Source organism: Perca fluviatilis, chromosome 7, assembly GCF_010015445.1.
Source record: "Perca fluviatilis chromosome 7, GENO_Pfluv_1.0, whole genome shotgun sequence".
Lineage (NCBI taxonomy): Eukaryota > Metazoa > Chordata > Actinopteri > Perciformes > Percidae > Perca > Perca fluviatilis.
In genome coordinates this window covers 4960446-4987196 of record NC_053118.1, presented here as the reverse complement: position 1 = coordinate 4987196, position 26751 = coordinate 4960446, and the positions used below count along the sequence as shown (strand labels likewise).

The following is a 26751-nucleotide window of genomic DNA, read 5'->3' as shown; positions in this document are numbered from 1 at the left end:
GACAAACATGCAACTCCACCTCCTCGTCTTTCAAGACGAGCTTTTGTTGTTCGCTTCGGCATGTTTTGGTTTCGCGCTACTAAGGCTAAAGCATAGGGGGCGGGCCAAACCATCACCAATGAAGTAGGAAGTCTCTGCTGAGTTCATTGATACCTCACACAAGGGTATACCTTAAACGGTTCAAATTGTATGAAAGGGGGCGGGGCTTAACAATAGGGGGCGGGTCAAACCTTCACCAATTAAAAATGAAGTCTCTGCTGAGTTCAATGACACCTCACACAAGACTACCTTAGACGGTTCAAATGTTATGAAAGGGGGCGTGGCCTGAGTAAGTGGGCGTGGTCATATTATAGGGGCTGGCTCAGTATCACATGTAGACCACATATAAGTTTCATGTAAATCGGATGATGTTTGTCATATAAGGCAGATTTCCTGTGGCCAGAGGGGGGCGCTATGACCAAAAGTCAATTTTGGCCTGTAGGTGTCCTCAGGCCTGGACCCTTGTCCATCCTGACAAATTTCGGGCAGATACGACAACGTACACTCAAGTTACAACAACTTCTTTCTTCATCGCTAAACACTCAAAATGGCCGCCACGCCCACACCGTCTGACGAAAAGTTTTTCTTTTTATAACTTTTCATCGTTAAGGTGTTGGGATGGTACAGACCAAGTTTGAAGTCCATCGGATGAAATCTCTAGGAGGAGTTCGTTAAAGTATAGCACCTTGACTTTTAGGCCTACTTCCTGTTGCCACTAGGGGGCGCTATGACTTTAAGTAAATATCGGCCTTTATTTGTCCTCAGGGTCGGACTCTTATGAATCCTGAAAAGTTTCGAGGTAATCGGACAACGTACACTCGAGTTACACCCACTTCCTGTTTCGGCGGCGAAATGCACAAAATGGCCGCCCCGCCACGGCCACGTCCTATGACGAAAAGTTTTTCTTTTAACAACTTTTCATCTTTAATATCTTACGATGGCACAGACCGAGTTTGAAGTTGATCGGATGAAATCTCTAGGAGGAGTTCGTTAAAGTACGACATGTGGAAATGGCCAAAATCGCACTAATTTCGAACTTTGAAATCAAAATGGCGGACTTCCTGTTGGGTTTAGGGTATGGCTCTAATGAAGTTTTTTGTACATCTTGACATGTTACATATGTGTACCAAGTTTCGTGAGTCTACGTTAAACGCACTGGAGGGGCTCAATTTTCTTAACTTTGTAGGGGGCGCTAGCGAGCCATTTTTGTGCGCCTATTCCCGAAACCCTTAAAATACGTAGATTTTCACCAGACTTGATGCGACCGCCAAATTTGGTGAGTTTTTGAATATATTAAGCCCCTCAAAAAGCCAATTCATTTGACGGGAAAATAATAGAAGAAAGAAAGAAAGAAAGAAAGAAAGAAAGAATAATTCCTTCAGTTTCAATAGGGCCTTCGCCGCTGTCAGCGCTCGGGCCCTAATAATTCCTTCAGTTTCAATAGGGCCTTCGCCGCTGTCGGCGCTCGGGCCCTAATTAAAGCTGCGAGCAGCGATGGACGGGCCCTCGCGCCTCTGCGCGCGTCAGGGTTACCGGCGGACACCGCTCCTTGCGACCGTGCATTCGCGCGGCACTCAGACGCCGCAAACCGTCACCAATGAAAAGGGAACTCCCCGCCGAGTTCAACGATAGCTCACACAAGACTCTACGTCATATGGTTCATTAGCTGTGAAAGGGGGCGTGGCTAAAGCGTAGGGGGCGGGTCCAACCATCACCAATTAAAAATTAAGCCTCTGCTGAGATGAATGATACCTCACACAAGACTCTACCTTAAATGGGTCAGCATGTATGAAAGGGGGCGTGGCTTAAACATAGAGGACGGGCCAAACCATCACAGATGAAGAAGGAAGTCTCTGCTGAGTTCAATGATACCTCACACAAGGGTATACCTTAAACGGTTCAAATGTTATGAAAAGGGGCGTGGCTAAAGCATAGGGGGCAGGTCAAACCATCACCAATTAAAAAGGAAGTCTCTGCTGAGTTCAATGACACCTCACACGAGTCTCTACCTTAAACGGTTCAAATGTTATGAAAGGGGGCGTGGCCTGAGTAAGTGGGCGTGGTCATATTATAGGGGGCGGCTCAGTATCACATGTAGACCACACATTCTAAGTTTCATGTAAATCGGATGATGTTTGTCATATAAGGCAGATTTCCTGTGGCCAGGGGGGGGCGCTATGACCAAAAGTCAATTTTGGCCTGTAGGTGTCCTCAGGCCCGGACCCTTGTCCATCGTGACAAATTTCAGGCAGATACGACAACGTACACTCAAGTTACAACAACTTCTTTGGTCATCGCTAAACACTCAAAATGGCCGCCACGCCACGCCCACACCGTCTGACGAAAAGTTTTTCTTTTAATAACTTTTCATCGTTAAGGTGTTGGGATGGTACAGACCAAGTTTGAAGTCCATCGGATGAAATCTCTAGGAGGAGTTCGTTAAAGTATTGCACCTTGACTTTTAGGCCTACTTCCTGTTGCCACTAGGGGGCGCTATGACTTTAAGTAAATATCGGCCTTTATTTGTCCTCAGGGTTGGACTCTTATGAATCCTGAAAAGTTTCGAGGTAATCGGACAATGTACACTCGAGTTACACCCACTTCCTGTTTCGGCGGCGAAACGCACAAAATGGCCGCCCCGCCACGGCCACGCCCTATGACGAAAAGTTTTTCTTTTAACAACTTTTCATCTTTAATATCTTAAGATGGCACAGACCGAGTTTGAAGTTGATCGGATGAAATCTCTAGGAGGAGTTCGTTAAAGTACGACATGTGGAAATGGCCAAAATCGCACTAATTTCGAACTTTGAGATCAAAATGGCGGACTTCCTGTTGGGTTTAGGGTGGGCGTAATGACGGTAAACGTTTTGTACGTCTTGACATGTTACATATGTGTACCAAGTTTCGTCGAGTCTACGTTAAACGCACTGGAGGGCTCAATTTTCTTAACTTTCTAGGGGGCGCTAGCGAGCCATTTTTGTGCGCCTATTCCCAAAACCCTTAAAATACGTAGATTTTCACCAGACTTGATGTGAACGTCAAATTTGGTGAGTTTTTGAATATGTTAAGCCCCTCAAAAAGCCAATTCATTTGACGGGAAAATAATAGAAGAAAGAAAGAAACAAAGAATTAAAGCTGCGAGCAGCGATGGACGGGCCCTCGCGCCTCTGTGCGCGTCGTGGTTACCGGCGGACGCCGCTCCTTGCGACCGTGCATTTGCGCGGCACTCAAATGCCGCAAATTGTCACCAATGAAAAGGGAACTCCCCGCCGAGTTCGACGATACCTCACACAAGACTACGTTATACGGTTGATTAGCTGTGAAAAGGGTCCGGCTAATGCATAGGGGCAGGTCAAACCATCACCAATGAAGAAGGAAGTCTCTGCTGAGTTCAATGATACCTCACACAAGACTCTACCTTAGATGGGTCAGCATTTATTAAAAAGGGCGTGGCTTCAACATAGGGGGCGGGCCAAACCATCACCAATGAAGTAGGAAGTCTCTGCTGAGTTCATTGATACCTCACACAAGGGTATACCTTAAACGGTTCAAATTGTATGAAAGGGGGCGGGGCTTAACAATAGGGGGCGGGTCAAACCATCACCAATTAAAAATGAAGTCTCTGCTGAGTTCAATGACACCTCACACAAGACTCTACCTTAGACGGTTCAAATGTTATGAAAGGGGGCGTGGCCTGAGTAAGTGGGCGTGGTCATATTATAGGGGCTGGCTCAGTATCACATGTAGACCACATATTATAAGTTTCATGTAAATCGGATGATGTTTGTCATATAAGGCAGATTTCCTGTGGCCAGAGGGGGGCGCTATGACCAAAAGTCAATTTTGGCCTGTAGGTGTCCTCAGGCCTGGACCCTTGTCCATCCTGACAAATTTCGGGCAGATACGACAACGTACACTCAAGTTACAACAACTTCTTTGGTCATCGCTAAACACTCAAAATGGCCCCCACGCCCGCCCACACCGTCTGGCCGAAAGTTTTTCTTTTAATAACTTTTCATCGTTGAAGTGTTGGGATGGTACAGACCAAGTTTGAAGTCCATCAGATGAAATCTCTAGGAGGAGTTCGTTAAAGTATAGCACCTTGACTTTTAGGCCTACTTCCTGTTGCCACTAGGGGGCGGCTATGACTTTAAGTAAATATCGGCCTTTATTTGTCCTCAGGGTTGGACTCTTATGAATCCTGAAAAGTTTCGAGGTAAACCGGACACGTACCCTCGAGTTACAGCCACTTCCTGTTTGCGCGAAATGCACAAAATGGCCGCCCCGCCACGGCCACGCCCTATGACGAAAAGTTTTTCTTTTAACAACTTTTCATCTTTAACATCTTAAGATGGCACAGACCGAGTTTGAAGTTGATCGGATGAAATCTCTAGGAGGAGTTCGTTAAAGTACGACATGTGGAAATGGCCAAAATCGCACTAATTTCGAACTTTGAAATCAAAATGGCGGACTTCCTGTTGGGTTTAGGGTATGGCTCTAATGAAGTTTTTGTACATCTTGACATGTTACATAGGTGTACCAAGTTTTCGTGAGTCTACGTTAAACGCACTGGAGGTGGCTCAATTTTCTTAACTTTGTAGGGCGCTAGCGAGCCATTTTTGTGCACCTATTCCCAAAACCCTTAAAATACGTAATTTTCACCAGACTTGATGCGACCGCCAAATTTGGTGAGTTTTTGAATATATTAAGCCCCTCAAAAAGCCAATTCATTTTGACGGGAAAATAATAGAAGAAAGAAAGAAAGAAAGAAAGAATAATTCCTTCAGTTTCAATAGGGCCTTCGCCGCTGTCGGCGCTCGGGCCCTAATAATAATTCCTTCAGTTTCAATAGGGCCTTCGCCGCTGTCGGCCCTCGGGCCCTAATAATTTCTTCAGTTTCAATAGGGCCTTCGCCGCTGTCGGCGCTCGGGCCCTAATAATTCCTTCAGTTTCAATAGGGCCTTCGCCGCTGTCGGCACTCGGGCCCTAATAATTCCTTCTGTTTCAATAGGGCCTTCGCCACTGTCGGCGCTCGGGCCCTAAATATTAAGAAGGGGAGAAGCACGTGACTGGCAGCCGCTATCGTTGCAATAGACTGAGCTCCTATACTCGCCTCCGTATTTCATTCAATAACCTAGCATGTCTGCGGCTAATGGAGTGGTGGCTAACGGAGCAGCTAATGTGAACATGCTCTCTAATATGGAGGAATTAATCGACCGGGTCTTGGAGAAGCAGCTAAGTGTACTTAAATCAGTGATCGACAGCGCGGTGAAGGGAGTGCTGGCCGAAATTAATTCCTCGAAGCAACTAATCGGGGCAGAACCTGAGATGCAGGAAAGCATGGTATGTGAGCCGGACCAGTCTGACTGCGTCACACTCAAGATCCAGCGGCTTCGGCTGCCTGAAGAGATACAACACAAGCTTGCACTGCACGCTGAACGCAACTCTGACTTGTTCATTTGCCACGCTGCCCTGGGAGAGCGGGGGGATTTTCTGGCTGGAATTGCAGGAAGAGGACGTGCTACATGCATGGATTATCCCCCGCCGCAAGGAACCGGAGAGCGACCGTGGGACTTTGATTTGATACCGGGGGCCGCGACTGGAGAACCTGTGGACTAACGGTATTTGGGCCACTGTACCGAGTTTGACTGGAGGACGCTGTGTGTAAGTTTTGAAACCAACCGTTGGAGGGACATCTAACCAGACTGTAAGGAATGATGAATGCTGGCTACTCAGTCTACAATCTATATTTTTGAGGACACTTAATCTGGCTGAAAAAAGGAAAATTATGAATCCTGAGGATGTAAGATGTAAGTGACAATGTAAGTTTCGTAACTAAGCTTTAAAGGGACACTTAACCAGACTGAAAATACATGATAAATAGTGGCTAGTCAGTTTACAGTTTACGTTTGTTAACAGTTAAGCTAGACTGAAAGAACATGAGGGATATGGTCTGTACAGCTCATAGTCTGCTTATTGCTCCAACTAAATTGGTCTGTTTTTTACACAGCTTAGTCCAGAAATTGTTTGAAGGTGTTTATATTTATTGTTCATGTTTAACATAAGAATTCACTAGACCTGTTTCAATTAACCTGTGACTTAAGACAGGAAGTGTAGATTTGAGCTGGAGTTTTGCGCAAACTGCATTTGATGTGGTCACACATCTTACAAATAGGGGAGGGGGTCTGCGGTCTCAGAGGGTCTACAGATTTGTCAGCAAAATCCGGTAGGATACTCAAGACACGTATGCGTTTCAATTTTGAAGATGGCTGAGCTTTCAATCCTTTCAGTTAACATCAGGGGGCTAAATGGGCCAATCAAACGAGCTAAATTCCTGGATTATTTAAGAAGGAAAAACAGAGACGTGGCACTTATACAAGAGTCACACTTACATAAAAGAGATGTAAATCGGCTACAAAATAAATACTTTAAGGTTGCTGCTTCATCTAGTGATGACACCAAAACCAAGGGCTCCATTGTGCTGCTGTCACGGAGATGCACACTCACCATAGACAAAAGTAGTAAACACTCTTCAGGCAGGAAATCAGCTAAACGGCTAAACTTGAGGCCTGTCTTGCAGCTGTTAAGAGCTGGTTATCAACAAATTTCTTGTTGCTTAATTTTGCTAAGACAGAAATGATGGTTATCGGACCAGCAAAACTAGGTCATCTTTTTGATCACATTACTTTGTCTCTCGATGATTGTGCAATCAATCGCAGTGACCAAGTTAAGAATCTTGGTGTGTTTTTCGATCAGTCACTCTTGTTTGATTTACATATAAAGGAGGTGACCAGAGTTGCTTTTTTCCATCTTAGAAACATCTCCAAGATCAGATCAATACTGTCGTTTAAGGACTCTGAGGTCCTCATTCATGCCTTTGTGTCATCTAGGCTGGATTATTGTAATGTCCTTCTGTCAGGTCTGCCAAAGAAAAGTCTTCGGAGTCTACAGATGGTTCAGAATGCTGCAGCTCGTGTTCTGACCGGAGCCTCCAGATATGAACATATTACACCAGTGTTATCCTCTCTTCATTGGCTCCCCTTTCATGCCAGAGCAGACTTTAAGGTGTTGCTGCTAACCTATAAAATAGTAAAGGGCAGCGCACCATTGTATCTTAAAGACCTAGTGAACCCCTATGTGCCTGCTCGAGCCCTGCGTTCTCAGGGGACGGGTCTTCTGAGTGTCCCAAGGGTTAAAAAGAAGACAATTGGTGAACAGGCTTTTTCTTTCCGTGCACCGACATTGTGGAACAGTTTACCTCTGGACATTAGGCAGGCTTGTTCTGTTGAGGCTTTTAAAGCAAAGCTAAAGACCCATCTGTTTACTGTTGTGTATGAGGCCTAATTTCTCTGTATGTTTTTCCTGAGAGTCCGAGTGTGTTCATTTTTGTTTTAGTTATTTGAAATGTTTTTAAATTTAAATTTTTTAATTGTTTTTTCTATGCTCTGTACAGCACTTTGATTTGAAAGCGCTTTACAAATAAATGTATTGTTAATCAGCTCTTCTTTTCGCCACGATCCCTCAGCAATATGGGCACATCTAACCCAAGTGCTAACTTACTTGAGAGAACAACATACCACACTTCATGTGGTCAGTGACGGACCAACAACGCAATATCGCTCAAAAAAACTTCTTCCTCCTCACCAATGTTCCTTACCAAATGGGTTGGAAAAGGGTGACCTGGAATTTCCTAGAGGATGGCCATGACAGCTGATGGGATTGGAGCGGCGGTGAAGAGAAGAGCGGATGATCTTATTGCAAGAGGGAAGGACATTCCAGATGCACAAGTACTGCTTGAGGAGCTTAAGCAGCAAAAGTCTGCCACAGAGCTGTTCTATATTGAGCCAGATGCCGTTGAGGCAAAAGATGTTCACGTTCCATCTGAATTACAGACAATTCGTGGCACGATGAAAATTCATCAGGTATGGTCTCGCTGTTGTTTCTTAACACAAGTTATGACTAATCGAATGCTCTGACAGACTGTTTTTTAATCTCCTTGCAGATTACCTGTCATTCTACAGGCCAGATGTCATGGAGGATTCTTAGTTGTTTTTGCTCTGCACCCAACAATTGCAACTGTTTCACACCAGAAACGGTCAGGTTTCAACCATGGGATGAAGCTACCCCCACAACAAGTACACTTCCTGTCACATCCCAAGATGGAGGTCTGCAACCAATTTTAGACTTGCATGAGGGTCTTACCCATCAGTGGTGTGCAGTGGTGTATGATGGAGATGTGTATCCAGGTATTATTCAGGATGTTGAGTTATACAGTGGTGCTCAAGTGAAAACAATGACCGGTATTGGGATCAATCGTTTTTATTGGCCACTGAGAGATGATGTTATTTGGTACCAACCCATGGATATAATAGGCCTCATCCCTGAGCCCGTACCAGTGACAAAACCGCACAAGGAGATTAAGACGGAAGTTTGGAAAGAAATCTGCAAGATTTGGCCTTGAATCACATTGTCACCCTCCCTCTCTCTCTCTTTCGCTCTCTCTCTCTCCCACACGCACACGCTCCCTCTCTCATAAACTGTCTCTCTCTCTCACACACACTACCTCACTTTCATGTACATTATCTCTCACACACATACCGTCTGGTCACCATAATTGTCCTCTGGACAAACCTCCATGCTTACCCCTCTCTCTCTCTCTCTCTCTCTCTCTCTCTCTCTCTCTCTCTTCTCTCTCTCTCTCTCTCATGCATGCACAGCCCTCGTGTTCAAGATGCTTTACAGTTCATGTTATATGATAATTGATATGATATAGTTTAAGGTGTCTTTTAAATGTTCTCTTCAGAACAGTGTTAATCTAAGAGACCGATTAGAATTTTACAATACCAAACTCACTCACACACAGCGTGTGCATGCTCAAGATGCTTTATAGTTCATGTTACAATGCATTGACATGACTAAAGTTTAGGTGTTTTTTTAAGTATTCCAAAATTCAAAACATCATGTTCATCTAACCAATTAGAATGTTACAATCACAATTTATGCGTAATTTACATTTTTCATGTGACTATTTGTGGTTAAAGTTGTTTACAGTAAGACTGTAACTGTTCATCTGGTTATGGAACCAAACAGACTAATCACTAATGAGACTAATGATTTGTTAAATGGAATTGTCTGCTTCAGAAGGTTTCAAAGAAATGTCTTCTGTTTTTCTACATGGACGTCCATTCAATGTAATTTCCACCACCTCATAACTTTTAAAAAAATAAATCAGTGAAAAAAATATTTACAAAATTCTAATCACTCATTAAAAAGTAAATAGTTTATGGGATAATGTTCCACTTAATGTAATAACACAAGTAGTTATTCTTCTGAAATGTATCTAACCAATCCAATATTATATTTCAGGTTGTGGTGGATGGAAGCTTTGTGTTTGGGCCTCATGGCAATTAATTTACTTAATCCACAAATCTATGGTAATTGCAATATAGGTATAAACTGGTAAAACTATGTGTGAAAGTGGTCTTACACTGTTAAGAAATTATGTATATCATACTATTTTTAAATAATCAAATATTTACATGTGATGGAAATGACATTTGTTCAGTGCGGATCGGAAAATATGTCAAAAAACACCAATTTGTCTTATAATGTAAGTGCGTTCTCTTATGGATCATCAAACTAGACTAGTTATATTAACCTGTTTGACTGTGACAATTTTGATTTGAACACTTTTTTGTGCTGAATGTGAATGACCTGTCATGGTCCGTCCCCAGCCATTGTGTCAGCTTGTCGTTAATGAAGTCCAAGAGTGTCTGCGGACCCTCGGCCCCTTCTCATTTACCAAACAGACGTAAATTCGTCCTCCTGCCCCGGTTCTCCAAATCATCTGTCTTGGACTCAAGATAGGCAATTCGCTTGGTGGCTGACTCGAGTGCCGTTTAGTTTTTTTCAATTGCACTTTCTGCATCATGTATGCGGCATTCAGCTTCTTTGATGTGTGTTGTATTAGAGGAGACGTCTCGCTTTATCTCAGACACCTTGCACTCCAGCACCGCCATTGAGTTTCCATGCCAGTCAAACGGGTGTCAGTGTTTTCCAACTTTGTTCCGAAGTCTGCCCGGAGCGACTTCAGCTCGCTTAACACTTCAGCTATATTAGCCTCTAGTTAGTGTTAGCTTCCAGGTTGCTCGGTGGGCTTAACGGAGTTGCTTTGCCAGTCGTCGTACTAGTCTTGCATGTTCGGGTAAAAATATCACACTGTTTGGCTGCAGTTGGTTTTGACATATCACTGGTCTGAGTGGTTGTAGGCATATCCAATGCCGGCAGAGGAATTTTGATCTATGTCTGTTAATTCTGCTTCATGGAAGTTGGAGATGACATTAAATTGGCCAGACAGAGAATTTCTTGAGCGTCCTCCCAATAGGGTCCAAAGTCCATGTCTGAGTTTGATTTTTAAACATGAAAGGGTTGCTGAGATATGAGCTCACTTCCTGTTTGGCGGCTTCGCCGCTGATTTTGATTGACAGTTTCAGAAGAACGATTTTGAATATGGCAACGAAGCAGCGAAACTGCGTAGGCACCTGCTATGTAGTGACTGTTGAATGCTATTACATCCTAAGACCAGTAGGGGGCTCCACGGTATTGGTTATAAGGAGTTTACAGAGAGCGGGGAGTGGCAGTAGACCGTAGAGTAAATACCCCATGTAGGTCATGTTGTAACGTTCCCAAAGTGTTGCCTGCAATAAAGCTAGCTCGACGGACAATGAAGTGTCTGCATTATTAATGGATATCTGAAGATATCACATATGGCGACGAGGATAAAATCCTGTGGAAAGAAAATGTCGGCCGTGCTGTTTGACGAGTGAAGCTATTGCTAACAGTCAAAGGAGTGACGACGTGCTGCTAGCAAGAATGGCTGCTACAGTGGCTCCGTTAGATGACAATTCACAGTCATGGGAGGAATACTGTGAAATTCAACAATTTTTTCATGGCGAACGACATCAAGGATGAAGACAAGAAACGAGCTGTGCTGCTAAGCGGAGTAGGGCCCCAGACCTATGCACTGAGGAATCTGCTCAGTCCGGATAAACCAGGAGATCGCTCGTACATTCAACTGGTGAGGCTGTTGAAAAATCATTTTCACCCTAAGCCAAGTGAGATTATGCAATGGTGGAAATTCAACACGAGAAATAGGAAGGCCGGATGAAAATGTGAGTAAATACTTAGCAGAACTGAGAAAGCTAGCGCAGGACTGTAACTTTGGTGATTCGTTGATGATGATGCTGAGAGACCGCCTGGTTTGCGGGATAAATGATGACAGAATACAGCGGAGACTGCTGTGGGAGGACAGATTGACTTTTGAGAGAGCGCTAAATTTGCACAAGCCATGGAAGTGGCTAACAGGGATATTGTGGACTTGCATGGCATGCAAGAACATAGCAAGTGGAACCGAGCCACGGGTTCGGTGAACAAGGTGAGCGACGCCCGCGCAAAACCACAGCCAGACGCGAGGAAATGCTACAGATCTGGCAGTGACAACCACTTGGCTAAAGACTGCAGGTTCGCTAATTAGAAGTGTCATAACTGTGGGAAAGTGGGGCACATAAAAAGAGCCTGCAAAACCAAAATAGGGCAAAAAGAAAAGACCATACAAGGTAAAGGGGGGTGGAGTAAATTTGGCAAGAGAGCTAATTTCATAAAAGGTGAGGGGGATGATAGTGAAACTGCGGAGATTTTGACTCTGTACCACATGAAGGCTAGTAACATGACCTGTAGAGCATAGATGAAGAGATAGTCATCCCCAGAGAAGAGCCTATTAAAAGAGAGCTCAAAGTAGATGGACAAAATGCAACATTTGAAGTAGATACCGGTTGTGGATAGACCATAATGTCAAAGAGGGTATTTTATAGGTTATTTAGTGACAACTGCAAAACCAAGCTATCCAAGTGTAAGATAAAACTCAGAATATATGGTGGCCATAGAGTGCCGGTGATAGGAGGAGCTAAGGTTAAAGTGGAATGCGAAGGCATCACCAAGATGTTAGCGAAGGCATCACCAAGATGTTAGTAGTAGTGGTTGTCAAAGGTTCAGGGACTAGTTTAGTGGGGCGAGGGTGGATAAAAGCTGTAGATTGGCAACCTTTAAACCAGATGGAGGAAAGCGAGGACCCTCTACAGGAGGTGCTTTCAAAATATGAAACAGTGTTTAAGGATGGGCTAGGGATGTTAAAGGGCTTCACAGCAAAGATACATGTAGCCTGTGACGCAACACCCTGCTTCTAGAAGCCAAGATCAGTACCTTTTGCCATGAAAAAGTAAGTAGAGCAGTCCTGAAACCAGACTCCAACACAAGAATTTGTGGGAACTATAAACTGACAGTAAACAAAGTGTCACCCATTGAACAGTACCCCATACCGAGAATGGAGGACATGATAGCCTGTTTAACTGGGGGAGAGAAATACACCAAGTTAGACATGAGCCATGCCTATCAACAGATTGTCTTGGATGAAGATTCGAGAAAGTACGTCACTGTGAACACACATAAGGGGCTTTTCACTTAAACAAAGCTACCTTTTGGAGTGAGTTCCAGCCCAGCCATCTTTCAGCGTACCATCCCAGCTAACAATTTTTAGTTCCCAGAATGTTCTGGGAACGTTCGTTTCTGGTTGGGCGAACGTTCCCTGAAGGTTAGGTTTGGTTAGATTTTGGTTGTGTTTTGGTTGTGTTTTGGTTGTAATGGAAAGTTGGTTGAACGTTCGTTACTGGTTACATTGAAGGTTCTCCGAACGTTCCCAGAACGTTGCAACCTTTAGAGAATGTTCCCCTAACGTTATAACCTTCTTTTTTAATAACGTTCTTTTTTATATTCCCCTAACCTTTAACAAACTTTAACAACAATGATACCAATTGTATTATTACTTTAAACCATCTGCATGAGCAGGAATTAATTATTATACATTAGCAGGAATGAATGAACAGGCAAACTTTAATATACAATATACAAAGAAGAATAAACAAAATACAAAATAGATAAGGATATAGAGTGCAAAGTAATAGTGCAAATGTATTGTGCAAGATGCATATTGGAATGATAAAGTATGTAATGTGAAGGTGAATGGCCAAAGTGGGGATGACCCCACTTATCAGCAGTTCAGGAGAGTGATGGCAGTGGGAAAGAAGCTGTTCTTGTGTCTGGTTGTTTTTGTGTGCAGGGATCTGTAGATGGCCAACAGCTTTTGCTTCCGCAAAAAAAAAAAAAAATAGAGCTCCTTGTTTTTGAAGGCTCAGTCCTTCTCAGCTGACCTAAAAAGAAAGAAACAAAAGTTTGATATGTCATACTAAGAATAAAAACATTAACAAAAGCAAGACAAATTGCCTGACTAACAACCCTGTTTTTATTCTGATCACAAATATTGATAGTTTTTGATCATTATGATTATTATTAACAGAATAATTTCAAGTTACCGTCTGTGTGGGGAAAACTTCAGCACTTGCCCAATCAAGTCCTCCACGTCTGCTGCAGTCAGCGCGGGGAAGTTTTTCTGGGAGACCGCTAGACTAGAATTCAAAATGAAGCAACATTACAAGTCAAATTAAAACCTCTTAGTAAGCCTCAAGCTAAGCATAATACTGATGTGAACAATAAAATAACACCTGCCTGTTATAACCCTGCATACAGTCAGGTCCTGGAAGGCCTTTCCCTTTCTGCCTCGCAGGATATACAGTTTTAGAACATCATTGGTTGCCATTCGCCGTAGCATGCGACGGATGGCAGTACCTCCAGTCGAACCCTCCGGGCTCTTCAGGAAAAGTTGCTGTAAAATGTATAGAAACACAAAATATACACGTGGAACAAAGTGTAGAGCTTGTACAATCTCATTTTGTAAGAGAAGTCAGTACTGTTATAATTTAAATTATGCAAAAGCCACTGTACCTTCAACTGGGTCCCAAGATGACTTGGCAGGCCGAGCTTGCGTTACAATAGACCAATCCAGCTCTGGGCGACCAGCTGGTTTACTGTGTGGCGTTGGCTCATCTAAAAAGAAAGTAGATATGAATATTGGTCAGTTAATTTATGGTAGGTTTTTTGCAATCGCCATTGCAAAACATGAACCTACTCTGTTACATTAGACAATCGGCAAAAAAAAAACAACTTACATGCAGGTGGTGGAGGCAGTGATGTCTACAGACCTGAAAAAAGGCAGGAAGAGACAGCACAGAACAGTCACATGATAAGCACCAGGTTGAGTGTCAGTAGTTCCATGGTAGGAATACAACCCGGTCTCACGCCAGGTCGTGTAATAGTCACGTTATTTTGATTAATAAATTTGTGTACAGGTTACGATTTTGACGTTTTTTTCGTGTATATGCAACGACTTATTTTGATGTTTTTTTCGTGTATATGCAACGACTTTTGAACGTGTACAGGTGACGCTTTTCGAACCTGCTCTGGGGGACGCGACAACGGGGAAATGAAGCGCCACACGCCGGCCAAAACAACGGGACGGGCGGGGAAATGAGGCGCCACACGCCGGCCAAAACAACGGGACGGGCGGGGAAATGAGGCACCACACGCCGGCCAAAACAACGGGACGGGCGGGGAAATGAGGCGCACACACGCCGGCCAAAACAACGGGACGGGCGGGGAAATGAGGCGCCACACGCCGGCCAAAACAACGGGACAGGCCGCCACTCGCAGGACGCGATCCTGCTCTGGGGGACGCGACAACGGGGAAATGAGGCGCCACACGCCGGCCACAACAACGGAACGGGCCGCCACTCGCGGGCTGCCACTCTCAGGACGCAATCCACGGGCGCAGGGGCACACAACAACGGGGAAATGAAACGCCACAACGGGGAAATGAAACGCCACAATAACTGGACGGTTGTGATTAGGAAAAAAGAAGAATGGGGAAAGGAACCGTCACACGCGGGACAAAGGTACTGCCACACGCGGGACGCGATCCCCGATCTCCGGGGTGAAAGTCCTGTGTTTTCTGTTATCAATATTACTCGCTACCGTCAGCGTTCTGGGATCACGAAATATGCTTCCCATTAAAATGCATTGCTTTCAATTTCGTAATCGCCACACGAAAAAAAAGGCATTTACGTAACCTGTCCACGACTTAACAGATTAAAATAACGTAACTATATAACGACCTGCCGTGAGACCTGGCTGAGGAATATGACTGGTTTCTTAAATGCATGTATAAATGTTAACTTACGGACAGGGCTTCCAGACACACGCTCCATCCTGGAACGCTTTCTTGCTTGTGGAACGGATTCATCTGAAATAAAAGGCCATACAATTTGTACTGATTGCAAAAAGAATATTTGATTGTATACAGTCAGTGTAAACATTGTATGTGACAGTATTTCTCAGGACTTTTGCATTGTAGCCCAGAGACTTTCTAATGGGGAGTCACAGCATCCATAGAAATGCATGGGGTTAGTTTGTAAAGCCAGTATGGCAGCTGTGTAGCCTACACATATTCCGTCTCTTCCTGTATGCTTCCCCATTCACTTAAATAGGAAAATAGCTTGCCGATAACTGCCCAAAGTAAGTTGCAAGGTGGTCGCCGAGTGACTTGCCTAAAATGACTGATTGTACTGGCTATCATGTATGTACTGTACACTAAAACTAATTGAAAGAACTGTTATGTCTTATTTGTAACAACAACGCAAGCAGGTTAACACGATGACACAAAACATACAATGCAGCTTTTATCGCATCAAAATCACTATATGTAAAACACTAAGAAGGCTCGACACAACATTAAACTTTGCACGAAGTCTCACCAGGGGATTTACACATGAACTCGAGCATTGAGAACATTGTTTGTGCACAAAGAGTTTACCAAAAAGACTCGCTGCTTGACTGGCAAGATGGTGACGAGGGGAAAAACAAATGCTGAAGTGAGTTGTTGAACCTTTTTTGGTCAACCTGATCAAAACCGGAATATAACAAAGCACTACGAGGGAAAGGGCTTACGGTTAAACCCCAAACCATTGCATTACAACCATAACATCATGAAACTGTAACATATTTCACTTACTTTTTCGTGAGATCGTTTGGCGAAGCAAATTGAATCTTCTTGGTCCGTCCGTGTATCATACGGAAGTCAGGAGGACAGGACATGAATCGGTCACCTGAGAGCAGAGGCACGGTCTTCCCCTACTGGCGTGGGGGTGTAACGGTTGGATTTAAACACTGAACTTGTTAGAAGTGAAATGAAAGAAGTGAATTTTCTAAGTTGTGAAAATCGATAGATTTTTGTTTTAAGTATTTTCACCTAATACAGTTAAAAAACGAAATCAAGCACAAAAGTATAGTTTTTAGCAAAATTTATATCAGCCTAAATAAATATATTATCTTGCTATGTTGTTTATCTTACTTAGATTTTATAAGACCAATCATTTTTGAGTGAATCTAAATCAAGTGACTGCAAGCCTTTTATATGCTACTTCAAAAACTTAAATGGAGCTGGTTTAAATAAACATTTCAAAACCACACTCAGAACAACCAAAAACAACCAAATGGGAACATTGTGTGGAGGTACAGTGCAACCACAGGAGAACATTTCAGTTGGTTGGTTCCCCTAACGTTTAGGGAATGTTCCCTAAACGTTCTGTGTTAGTGGGGATGGAGGGTGTACTGTAGGGAATCGAAAATGTGGCAGTATACCTTGATGACATCATTTTGACAGGAGAGAATGACAAAGATCACCTTCAGACATTGGACCAAGTCCAACGATTGGAGAATGCTGGATTACGCTTGAAAAGGCCAGTTTATGAAGAAGGAAGTTACATTCTTAGGTCATTGGGTGGACAAGACAGTGCTGCATCCACTGCCAGCGAAGATGAAAGTTGTGAAGGACCTCAGTGTCTGAACTCAAAGCTTGTTTGGGATTGTTGAACTTCTACAACAAGTTCCTACCAAATGTGTCCACAGGACTGGCACCTCTGCATAAACTGCTGAGAAAGGATGTACTGTGGTCTTGGGAAACCGAACAAGGCTTTTGAACAGTTAAAAGAACTTTTGCAAGCCAGCAGTGTGTTAGTACACTATGGCTACGTTCAGACTGCAGGCCAAAGTGGCCCAAATCCGGTAGTGTGTACACTCAAATCTAGCCCAGATCTGATTTTTTCAGATCAGATTCAGGCCACTTCCACATGTGGTCCTGAATCGGACCCAGATCAGATTTTTTTCAATGCGACCGCAGTGTGAACAGCCAAGGCGGATTTAATGTGACTTTTACCTCAAAAACCCTCGCTGCGGCCACTCTCCCCGCGGGGAGGGGCAGGGCCCCCTGTTTTTAGTGCGGCTTTTAACCGGGGTGGACTGTCCTCAGTGTTCCCCAACCGCGCGTTGCATCGCCAGGGCGGGGATCAGCTCACGTAAAAAGGTGATGTCGGCAACCCCCCCCGACCCGTCTGTAAACACGGACCAAGGAGTTTAACGCGCTCGCAAGTCAGGGTCGCCCCGTGGTGCAATGAAAGTGAAAGCCGGCGTGCGCCGGCTGAGGTGGGATCCCAGTCCCTCGGGGTCGGGCGCACCACCGGCCCAAGTCGCCGCACCGCTGGGGAGGTGGAGCGTGTGCGAGGGCGAAGCCCAGACTGGTGGAGGCCCGTATCGGTCCTGACGTGCAAATTGGCCATCCGGTCACACAGACCTTTTTAGTGAATTTGCAGCCATAACCCCGCAAATTTGTCTCTCTTTCTCTTCAGTCTTCTCCTCCTCAGCACCCGCGCATTAATGTTATGGCTGCCATTACACAAACATTTTAATAAAAATAAAATAAAATAAATTAAAAAAGCGAAAATGCTGACTTCCTCCATAACCTCCCTGACTTTAGTGCAACAGCGTGCTGCGTCTGATGTCATTGTTAGTGTTCTTTTGCGCATGCAGGTCATTTCAAACCGCAAACAGTTTACACTGGAATCTGATATAGGCCACATTTCAAAAGGTAATGTGAACAGCCGAAAAAATCGGATCTGAGCAAAAAATCAGAATCAGGCATTAAGACTTGCGGTGTGAACGTAGCCTATGATGAAAAGAAAGAACTGATTCTGTCATGTGATGCGTCTCCATACAGGGTGGGAGCGGTGCTAGCTCACTGCATGGCAGATGGAGAGGAGAAACTCATAGGTTCGCTTTCAGCTGCAGAAAAGAACTATTCCCAGCTAGATAAAGAGGGATTAGCCGTCATTTTTGGAGTACAGTATTTTCACAAGTATTTATATGGAAGGAGATTTGTGATTTACACATTATCACAAACCATTGATAAGCTTATTCCATGAGATGAAAGCTGTACCAGATGGCGTCACAGAGGAAAATGAGATGGGCTGTATTACTAAGAGCATATGAGTATATGATCCTTTACAGAGCGGGTAAAGACAATGGTAATGCAGATGCGCTTAGCCGTATCCCACTGCCCGAGACGCACGGAAGTCCACCATCAGAAGAATGGGTGTTAATGATGGACCAGGAGCAGAGTCCACTAACCACCTCAGACCAGATGCAGAAATGGACAACTAAAGATCCACTACATTAACGATATGGCAGACTCCTGTTCATGTGAACTATTTCTGTACGCTGATGATTCGGCTCTTTTAATGTCTCATGAACATCAATCCACTATAGAGAGTACCCTAAGCTCAGAGCTTTCTTCTGTAAACAACTGGCTGATTGACAATATGTTGTCCCTACATTTTGGTAAGACAGAGGCCATCTTGTTCGGCTCAAAAAACAGATTGCGTAGTTGTTCGGAATTTAAGGTCATTCTGAATAATGCTGTGGTCAGTGCAAAAGCTTCAGTAAAATACCTGGGTTGCATCCTAGAAAACAACTTGGATGGCAGGAATATGGCCAATAAGGTTCTGAGTAAAGTCACTGGGCTCACAAAGTTTTTAGCCAGAAATTCAAAATTTTTAGATCGGTCAACAATGATCATTTTAGCCAACGCCTTAATTTTAAATCATTTTGAATTTGCATGTACTTCCTGGTTTGAAGGCCTAACAAACCGACTTAAAGGGAGGCTGCAAACAGCACAGAATAAATTAATACGAGTAATCCTGAACTTGGGCCATAGGTCTCATATAGGTAGGTCACAATTTGTTGAGCTCAACTGGCTCCCTGTTGAGTTTCGTGTTACTATGTCAAGGCTGACCATGACTTATAAAATATTGTTTGGTAGTGTCCCAATTTTTTTGTCGTGTCTTATAACTAAGGTAAAGGACACACACAACATTTACACGCGTGGCAGCATGTCTGACCTGTGTCCCTGTGTTAGGGAAAGGAACCTTTGCCTATATAGGGGCAGTTCAGTGGAACAAGTTAGATCGGCAAATTAAAGTAATTTCCACACTGAACTCTTTCAAAAAGAGAGTCAAGGCCTGGTTACTAGATAGGGTTGCGGAATAGAAGAAAAGGCAAATTATCATTTATATTTTTATTTATTTAAGGAAAATGTTTTTATGTCATGTCGATTTTCATCACACACTCTGTGCGTGTCTTGTCTTGTCCTGATGTGTTGAGGACCACAATGGAAATAAGTCCTGGACTTTATTGTGTTTTTATCCTCGATTGTATTAGATGTCTTTTCATATTTATGGCATTTTTTGATACAATTAAATCAAATCAAATACTGTCAAGGGTAGGTGAGTATGCACAAAGAGGTTTGCCACACAATCTAGACAGAGACTTCATACCCTATAAACAGAGACAACAGGAGCTGTGTGTGCAGGATGGATGTGTGCTTTGGGGAGCTTGCATTGTGATACCAGAGAGGGGACGAGCTCTCATGATTGAACAGCTGCATCAGTCACACCCAGGGATGAGCCGTATTAAAGGACTAGCAAGGAGTTACATGTGGTGGCCTCAAATGGACACAGACATTGAGAACAAGGTCAAAGCATGCACCATATGCCAAGAAAACAGAAAGGCACCTCCATGTGCACCGCTCCACCCATTGCAGTGGCCTGAGAAACCTTGGAGAAGACTCCACATCGACTATGCAGGTCCTTTTTATGGGTAAAATGATTTTAGTGATTGGGGATGCACATTCAAAGTGGATAGACCTAGTGACTTCGGCAGCAACAATCAACCGTCTCAGAAACAGCTTCAGCACACACGGTATCCCAGAGATGATTGTGTCGGACAACGCTCAGTATTTTGTTAGTGAACAAACCAAAGACTTTATGACACAAAATGGAATCACGTCACAGCGCCGTACCATCCCTCATCTAACGGCCTGGCTGAAAGAGCTGTACAAACTTTCAAAGACCTCATGAAAAAGAGTACAGTGATAGACTGGAGACAAAGCTAAACAGATCTTTATTCAGCTACCGCATCACCTGCTGAGATGATGATGGGCAGGAAGTTGAGATTACACTTGATCTCATAGACCCTGACCTAAAGAAAAAGTTGGAAGCAAAAGAAGCAAGCCAAAAAGCTCACCATGACAGACATGCCAAGGTACGCAACTTTGTGGCAGTAGACCATGTCTATACCAAAAACTATGGGTGGGGACCTAAGTGGATACCAGGACTGATTCAGGAGATTGCAGGGCCAGTTTCCTACACAGTGTTGCTGGGAAATGGTAAAGTGGTGAGGCGACATGTAGATCAACTGTTCAGCAAGCTAGAGCAAGATGTGCCAGTTTCTAGAGCTCGCAGATGAAGAAGTGTGTGCAGCACTACCACTGGTGGTGACACAAAGGACACAAATACTGTGCAAGACAGTTCTGCCCATGGTGAAACATGACAAAGGGGGCACTGCACCTGGTGGTTCACCAACTAAGGTGTTGATCCGGCCTCACAGGAACAGGAAACCACCAGCTTGAAGGACTTTGTAAAATGAGGGACATGTTAGTTGCACATGTTGGTGATGCAAAGATGAGACATTATTTTGTGTAAAATGTACGGTAGATTTACCGGATCAACCTAGCATCACGTTTTTCTTTTCAGGATATTTGTTTGGGGACTAAAATGTTCAAGATGTCCAAGTTTATGTTTATGAAGTGTCTCTGTGTTGTCGCAACGACGGACTGTGTTAGTAACAAAAAAAAAATCTAAAGGTGGGAGGAATGATACACCTTTAAATCACCTTTGTTTGTTGTTGTTTTCTGTAGGTGTGGGAAGAATACCAGGTTTTGAGTAACAGAGTAGTTCCCATTTAAGGGCGTAGGGATGTTATGTAGTGACTGTTGAATGCTATTACATCCTAAGACCAGTAGGGGGCTCCACTGTATTGGTTATAAGGAGTTTACAGAGAGTGGGGAGTGGCAGTAGACCGTAGAGTAAATACCACATGTAGGTCATGTTCTAACGTTCCCAAAGTGTTGCCTGCAATAAAGCTAGCTCGACGGACAATGAAGTGTCTGCATTATTAATGGATATCTGAAGATATCACAGCACCCTGGTGTTTGTACATTTTCTTCCCTATTATTATTATTCCGCCATGGGAGTCTATGGCAGCCCATAGAACCGTCTAATAAAAAGTTCAGGCACGCTGATTGGGGACAGTCCCATGATTCATTTCACTAAGTTTCATGTCAGCACCTTGAACGCTGCCAACAAGTCAAAGTTTGAAGTAACGTATGCAAGTAACTTTTGACCCGTAGGCCCGACCTTCAAAAATTAGGTATTCTTGGAATCCTTGGACCAAGCAGAGTTCAACGCACCCTATGACGTCAATTTCCGCCATATTGGATTTGATCAAAAACACTAAAAGGTTTTCACAGGTCATACATTTTCTCTGCTCTTCACCAAATTTGACACAGATCATCTTCAGCACGTCTCACAAGGTTTGGGCTTTTCGTAGCCATATTCAAAACCGTTCTTCCGTAACGCTGATGAAAATCAGCGGTGAAGCCGCCAAACAGGAAGTGAGTGAATATCTTAGCAACCCTTTCATGTTTAAAAATCAAACTTAGACACGGACTTTAGACCCCATTGTCAGGACACTCAAGACATTTGGTGACCTTTGACCTCTAGAGGGCGCTGCTATTAGCAAAAATGCATTTTTGCTTGTAATTGTTGATGTGTTTGGAATTACAACTTACTAGGTATGTCTGTTAATACTCTGGGAGTTCCTTAGATCGGTTTAGGTCACGATTTGGTATGTGTCGGCACGCAACCAACTTGTGATCTCAACGTAACCGATCTTGCTGCCATCTTGGATTTTGTCCAAAATGCGAAAATATTTTCACAGATTTTGTCCGTTTGTCACGAAACTTGGCACAGACGATCTTAAGACTGAGTCTTACATATGTCTTGATTTGTGAAGACATTGTTGGGTACTCGTAGGGTACAGATTTGATCATTTTAATAAAGTTATGAATATGGTTATTAATAACTTTATCAAATCGACAAACAATCAAAACGGGGCACCACCTTGCAAGTCAGGGACCAATAATCAAACTACGGAACAATCTCATTTCTGTGGTAATCCTTTAAAAGGAAACAAAGGAAGGGGTGATTTCGAACACGGACCTGTTCAGCCAGCAATTATTACAATAAGTAGACAAATAATCACAAGCAACTGCTATTTAAGTATAATAAGATTTATTAACGTCACAATTATCAGTAGCTAATCAATAATCCTTCAATAATAAACTTATATATACCTTTTACATTATCACAACCAAAACAAGCAAAAACAAAGCAGCATGTGTCATGGACACGTGTGTGTGTGTGTGTGTGTGTGTGTGTGTGTGTGTGTGTGTGTGTGTGTGTGTGAGAGAGAGTGAGTGAAAGTGGAGGGGGCGGTGTGGAAATGTAGTTTAACACAAAAACAACTACCAAAATGGCTACTCCTGTGAGCTGCACAAAACTATTTAGCCTCAAGAGGGCTGTAGTGGTGCTGGGTGCACGAGGAGGGGTTGAAAAGGCAGAGGGGTTGCTAGGCAATGCGCACGCTTACCCGTATGCTAGGTCATGTATTAGCTCTGTACAACAATCTGGACCACACGTGTAGTTGAGACAGACTCTGAGACTTTTGTCTCGCTGAGGGAAAACGGTCACTAACCACTCCAGTGGCTAACAGCTGATTTCCGCGATTATCTCGCAGACAGTAACTAAACTCCGTGAAAGGAGTAATTTAGCAGGTAGCGATTACAGTTTTACCAAGCTACCCAACACAACATAATCAACAGTATCGTGATCAATGATACATTCACAGAAACAGATTAATAATCACATATGGACCAATGCATGATTAAAATCAGATCGAATGAAACAAACCAAACACACTAAGTCTAACGGCTGCCCAGAACTGTGTAAGCCTCTTACTGTATGTGTCCTTTGTAGTTAATCTCTCGCCAGAGTTTAACGATCCGTTTCGTCCAGAGCAGTGGACGACACGCGATCCAGGTCGACAAAGCAAGAAAACGGAACGTTGTCCTTTCCCTTGAATCCGGGCTGATTAAACCCGCTGCAGATGTGAGGAAATACTGGGCCAGTATTCCTCGGATACCCTTTGTATCAGAAAGATAGGCCTACTTGATGTCCCAGCTCAATCTCGACCGGCGAGGTGAGGATGGCTAGCTAGTTCGAACCGCTGCACTTCCTGTCAGTAAAATGAATTACCGTGGAAAGCGGGGATCTTGGGGTTAACAGGCTATTTATAGTTTGAGACCTCATGCTGTGTAAGTCCCGCTGAACCAATAGGAAGACTCAAAATCTTGAAAGTGTGAAGACTACAATGTTGTAGTTCTTTGACTTCCTGCCAGCTGTGAGGCTTGTCCCTTCTGGCTGGGACTTTCGCATAGAGGTGTGAATTTACCAGGCTTTGGGTTTTACATACAGGCCAAGATCCTTTGTCTTGCCGCCCCACCCTGTGTCCTTTGTCTCTGCAGTCAGATCAATCTGAGCCACTTTTGGTTAAAATCAGTGTTTAACCCCCTGCTTGGTCCCAACAACATATTCATAATTGTTCACCCAACATAGCCAATGGAAATTGGTGGCAAAGCCGCCAAACAGGAAGTAACTGTATATCCCAGGCAATCTTTGTTTGCTAGACATAAAACTTGCTTTGACTGCTTATGGTCATGTAAATCTACAATTCACGATGCATGTTTGTCCAGATCTTTGTCAGGTTTTTTATTTTTTTTATTTCAGCAAGATAGCTAACTGAAGCTGAGTAGAATCACGATAGTTTGGTTGCTAAGCTGTAACGTTATCCAAGTCAATCCCGTTTGCGAGCCCCATTTGTTAAAATGATATCTGGTCAATCTGTTGACTTTTAAACAATAGATTTATTTGCACGTTTTTATTTCAGAGTACATCACAAGAACGACAACACACGAAAGACGCAGCATGCCAAACACATGCTCCAAGTGTCCATTATCTTCAACTCCTTTGAAGGGTCTGAGGCCAGCAAAGAGACCTTGCCTTGAATTTGAGGAGGAGGAGGAGGAGGAGGAGGAGGAGGTGGAGGATGTTTCTTATGCAGGCACTGATCCTCAAGATTCCACATTCAATCGTGCTCAGTCAGTTACAACGGAGACAGAATCATATCAGCTTTTGTAAGCAAAGTTACAACTCTCACAATGCAGCAGTGTTATTTACATACATTGTGAATGTTGTCAGATTGTCCATCTCAGTCAAAAATCAATTGCACAATGTTGTTTTTTCTTTATTATCTCTTGTAGTACATCACCAGTGTCATCGTATGGTGATGCAAAATACATTGTTTTTGAGCAATGCATCCTCAGCCTGTTCGAGACTTGCCCTATGTGCACAAGGATCTGTAATGTCCTGCCACACAGATATCTAGCTATCCTAGCTATCCTAGCTACCTATGCTACCTAACTATGCCCTCACTGCCAGTTCTTCACTAGCAATTTCCACCGGTTGTGCAACGGCTGCGTTCCAACTGCGTCCCAGCTCCGGCGGTCCGCAGCCCTCCGGAGCAGATACGCAGAGCTTCTATTTTTGCCAGATGCTGGAGAGCTCCGCAGCAATTCAGCACAATTCAGATTGTGCGGGACAGGAAGTTGGGAATAGAAACAAAATAAAACACACCATACTCACAGCGGCTCATATTTCCCTGCACTACACCTTGAAAACACAGCACAGAGTTGTTTCCCCTCTACTCCTCTGGATGGAAACAAACTGTTGTTGGTTTTGTGGTTCAATTCTACGTGAATTTGCAACAAATCCGGACCTGGTGGGTATTGACGGACGGCAGAGCACGGAGCAGTTCCGCAGCGTAGCCGTTCCGCAGCCATTCCGCAACCAGTGAAAATTAGGAGTCGGACAGTGGAAGTGTCAGCCAGTTATTGAGAGCACCCCTGTGGGCAACCTTCAGCTGTCTGCTGCCATTCACTTTTGTGGAGCTTAATTTTCAAAGATGAAAAAGGTACTGTGATCATTGTCCCCTGTCGAATGTGTTTGTCTAACCTTCACTTCACAACTGATTTACTTTTAATTCTTTTATAGATGTTTGAGGCAATGCAGCTGAGAACACATACTGACTGAATGGCAAACAAAAAACCTTCAAATGCTCAGTGTTATTCTCAGATAGACTTTTTTTTCTTTCTGTTTGATTGTGTATGCATTATACCAACGATTTCAGGTGAGGTGTTGCCTTACAATGGATAATTCCACTCTCATGTTTATTGACTAAAAATGTAAAAACCGTTGCATTCTAGGATGGGAGTATGGGAGCTACACAATGATGGATGTGCAGACCAACGAAATCGCAGACATACAGCTGGTGCAGGTATTTGAAATAATTAGGACTAACGCTCACCAACGATCACCCTCAGATCCAAAAGTTCCGGAGAGAACGTAAAATCACCCACTACTATGATGTATGACATGTAGCAAAAGGTAAAGTGACCTTTTATTTATATATTGTTAAATACATTATAAAGACGTTGATTACTGAACACATTTGTGAAGTGGCTATCAAAACTTTTGCACAAGTTCAATGATCACTCAACAATTTGTATATGTTGCTATGTTTGGTATGTAAACTAATTTCATTAGGGTTGTCAAAGAAGCCGGAACAACTTGGCAAAGACAAGGACTGTGCTTTGGTGAAAAAGTGGCATAGAAGCATAGTCAACCACCTGTTCTGGTGTGCCACAAGCTCCCTCTCTGGAACAGAGAAGGTAGCGAAATGGAAGTATGTGTTGAACCACATTCAAGATGTCCACAGTCATTCTGACCCAGCTTTCCCCAAGTGTGTACATCAACCAAAGGCCTCAAAAGGACTGTAGCAAGTGGTTTCAACCAGGTCTGTATTCTAAAGCAATGATTACACGTTGTGTATCTTCATCAATATTCATGGTTTTAAATTACAATTTAAATTTACTTTCTCTTAGGTTCGTCAGCTCTGAACAGACTTGACAAGTTCCTAACAAACAATAGGTACCTTACTGATGTTGAAAAGCTGTGGAGTCATTCCACAGTGTCATCCAGCGGTTTGCTCCCAACATTTTTGTTTTCCCCTTCATTGAAATGCTATGCAGGGATGTACACTCCTTATGAACTTCATCATACAATAAAACAAGTCTTTAGACAGGCAAATGTGACTGGGTGACAAATTGTCTGCAGAAACTGGTTTTGTTCAGTGAAGGTGTGAGACATGAGCAATGGTCTGGAGACATCAGGCCTAATTGCCGGCCATCAAAATGCAAATCATTTCAGTTTTAGCTGTTCTAACTGAGTTCTAACTGAAAGGCACTTGTAACAACACTGGTTACAGTACAGCTTTGGCACAGCTTACAGGTTTAGCAACTGC

The 26751-nt window shown here is 43.5% G+C and overlaps 1 protein-coding gene and 1 long non-coding RNA gene across 4 annotated transcripts in view; one reads left to right on the top strand and one right to left on the bottom strand.

Moving 5' to 3' along the window:
* Window positions 1–26751, bottom strand: part of LOC120562920 (melanocortin receptor 5-like) — a 119316-nt gene that overhangs the window by 78477 nt on the left and 14088 nt on the right. The window lies entirely within an intron of this gene.
* LOC120562924 lies at window positions 25196–26639 on the top strand. Of its 2 annotated transcripts, XR_005639879.1 has the most exons (4): window positions 25196–25362; window positions 25655–25835; window positions 25995–26244; window positions 26333–26639. It is a non-coding gene; the product is annotated as an uncharacterized LOC120562924 (long non-coding RNA). The 2 variants fall into 2 exon arrangements; XR_005639878.1 differs by lacking the exon at window positions 25196–25362 and having other exon boundaries at window positions 25585–25835.